We start from the raw sequence: 3,297 nt of genomic DNA, 5'->3' as shown, positions 1-3,297 counted from the left end.
GCATTATATATGTGTTATATACATATGTGTATATATATGTAGTGTGTAGTGTGTATATATGTGTATATATATACATATATACAAGAATATATACATATCATATATGTATATATATGTGTGTATATATGTGTATATATATACATATATACAAGAATATATACATATATATACACATATATGTATATATTCTTGTATATGTGAAGGTCACCTGGCAGTTAAGGTATGGAATGTAAGTCGTGCTAGGAGAAGATAACTGGAGCTGGCATAAATGGGCACTGTAGTCTTTACATAAAGGCAATGATCCTTACAAAAACAAATGGATGTGTTACACTTTTTCCTGCCTGAGTGACAAATTAATGCATGTTATGCTGCATTGCTACCTGCTCCTTTCTCCTAAACAATTTATACCTGGTTTTCATCATCATTTAGTCTAGCCCACTATGAAGCAGCACAGAACCATTTTGTTTTCTCTCCAGTTCTCTAACAATGTCCTTCCTTAAAGGAAAATCCAGTGGAGCCGATTGCACATGTTTATGTTGAAGAGGGGCAAGTACCTGAACAGTTAATACTTTGATTCAAATGGAAGCCTGAAACACCCATATAGTTTAGAATTAGAATTTTTTTTAACATTTTTATCATTTTTCGTTGATGATCATAAGCTAACAGATGGAGATAGACTGCATCTTAGGAGCTTCAAAAAAATATTTTTCCCGCTTTATTAAAAAGGGCAAAAAATAAATTCAGCTTTCTATATTAAGATAGCTTTTGAATACAACTGGAAGGAAATTTTTAGTTTCTTTTTCATAATTCCTTCTGTGTTTAGTTTAAGTACCTTGTGCCATCTACTTTCTTTTTCTTTGCATTTCAGAGCAGCTATAGATTTTACAAATTGATTAACAGCATGGCAGAAGGCTGTTGCTTTTACTTTGCTTGAGTCTCATTGCTCAGCAGCAGGATTGGTGAGAGAAATATAGAGTGCCCAGCATATGCACACTAAAACTACTCAGAACTAACTAAAGAAATCACAAATCTTTGGTCATCTTCTGTGAGCCACGGAAACAATAGAAGATTATCCAGGATTGATGTTTTGTATGTCAAAACGTGAAGCGTGTCTCTGCTTCTGCTGAAGTCCACAATTTGAATCAGTCTAAAGTCGTACTGCGACAGCTCGGCCCTCCGGGTGCTCTGCTTTTGCACGCCCCTGTCCTCACGCTGTGTTTCATCCCCGGCCGTTGTGCTGGCTCTGACACCCAGCTTCTCCTGCTGTGACTGAAGACAAGGCTCCTCCATCCCAGTCTTCTTTTTCCCAGCTCAGCTTTCAGCACCAGTGCCCTGGATGGAGTTACTCGCACACTGTCCTTGGCCAGTGCTCGGTACCCCAGGGCTGCATTGCCCAGCACCAGCCCTCCCTGTGGGGACGGCAAAACCCACCATAGCTCTGGAGTTTGTAGAATGATGGACCAAAAAATGGGGAAGACATGAAGCAGCGCTGAGGAGGTTTTTATGTGCTTACTTTGAACTAATAACCTAGTGGCCAATAAAATTTGTAAAGCAGTGAATGGTGCAAAGCTGACAGGAGCTCCTGTCCATCAGCATAAGAAGGGGATGATAAATGAAAAGGAAGTTTATTTTCTGTTAGGAAAAGGAAACGTTTCTTCCCATATATAATATATGGTATGTACGACAGCTAGGGCCAAGAATTAGACATGATAAAAAAAGACATTACTGCTGATAACAGGAACATTCACAGATGTAATAATTAATGGAAAAAAATTTTGAAAGTGACATAAAATTTCATGCTTCAGACCTTAAACCAATACTTATTTATCAGAGACCTAAGACCAAGAGTGAATGATAAACTGTGGATTACAGGGTTACTCTTCTCCTTTAACAAGCCCCTAATCTATTATGTAGTCATCTCTTAAGTCAGCAAGACATACCAAGATTATCTAAGACAAGTCTTGGTCACATTATTCATCTAAGTTATCCCATTTACTTCACTAGAACCGCTTGAGTGATTAAAGCAAATAGAATTTGGTGACAAGATTTGCCTTGCAAATTCATGCCTCCATCCTCTTACCTGATTTTGTTACAGTCTCCAATTAGTCCCAGATTTCTGTGGCTCTGAAACTGTTGTTCCAGATATGAAGTCATTAACTGTGTAGAGATGGATTTTTTTATTCCCTGCTCAATATTTATCTCTGTGACTGTAGCTTAGAAACTAATCGGATTTCTTCCTGCCATATTTCACTGTAAATATGTAGCCAGTTTCTCACAAACTTTCAATCTTTCTCCTGGTTTCTTCTCCTTGTTGAACATCTGTGGGTTTTTTAATTCCCGTTTAGTGCTCATGATCAAATGCTTGTCAGAATACTGCAGTAACTGTAATACTTGGTGGCTTTAAGACATGCCACTCCACCAAAACAACCAGAAATTTTCAGAATAAAATATTCAATCCTAGGGGAAAGAAAAGAAAAAATAAAGCAAGTGACTGTTTTGGTTTTGCCACAAGGAGAGTTTTTCTTTTTTAGAAATGTAAATGAAGATTAAGTTAGCTGTGAAGGGTTGCAACAGAAGTTTAACATTTATATTCATTAGACAGAGGAGTGATCTGCTGCCCGAGTAGTAGGGATATACTTGCTTGTGATGTTTCATTATCACATTTACCATATGTTTCATTATTCACTGCTATTCTGTTGCATGAAGACAGACAGTAAAAACCAGTAAATTAGTTATAAGTGATAACCTGTCTTATGTTAGAGGTAGAAATAGCTACCTGTTCTGGATTTCACTCACCCTATTTCACCCCATTGTCTCTATTTCTAATGTTTCCCAGCACTTTGATCACTTGCATCTACATTTGCAGGGTGAAGGCGGGGAAGCAGTATTAGGGCAATTCTCTTAGCGGAAACATTCCTTAGAGCCACTGCTTGCACTCATAAGGCACTGTCTTAATTTCCAAGCTTTGCAGCCTCTCCCTTCTTTCATGAACTTTCTGTATTCCCTAAAGCATCTGAAAAATATTGGGGTTTTCTGTCTTCTTAACTGCTGGTTACAAAACTGACAAGAGATAAGATTGGTGATAGGACAACAAAACGGCACGTCAAAAAAAGCATACAGTCTCAGAATCTGAAGAACATGTTGGACAACAACCCCATGCAGCGCTACAGGCTTGGGGAAGAGTGGCTGGAAAGCTGCCCAGAGGAAAAGGACCTGGGGGTGCTGGTCGACAGCTGGCTGAACATGAGCCGGCAGTGTGCCCAGGCGGCCAAGAAGGCCAATGGCATCCTGGCCTGT

At 38.9% G+C, this 3,297-nt stretch overlaps 1 protein-coding gene across 1 annotated transcript in view; it reads left to right on the top strand.

Annotated features, from left to right (window-relative positions):
- The window catches only part of DLGAP2 (DLG associated protein 2), a 107,670-nt gene that overhangs the window by 71,749 nt on the left and 32,624 nt on the right, over positions 1 to 3,297 (top strand). The window lies entirely within an intron of this gene.

This window comes from Aptenodytes forsteri, unplaced genomic scaffold (genome assembly GCF_000699145.1).
Source record: "Aptenodytes forsteri isolate BGI_AS27 unplaced genomic scaffold, ASM69914v1 Scaffold121, whole genome shotgun sequence".
NCBI classification, from domain to species: Eukaryota; Metazoa; Chordata; class Aves; order Sphenisciformes; family Spheniscidae; genus Aptenodytes; species Aptenodytes forsteri.
Note: the sequence above shows the minus strand (reverse complement) of the source record. Positions and strands in the feature narration are given on the sequence as shown.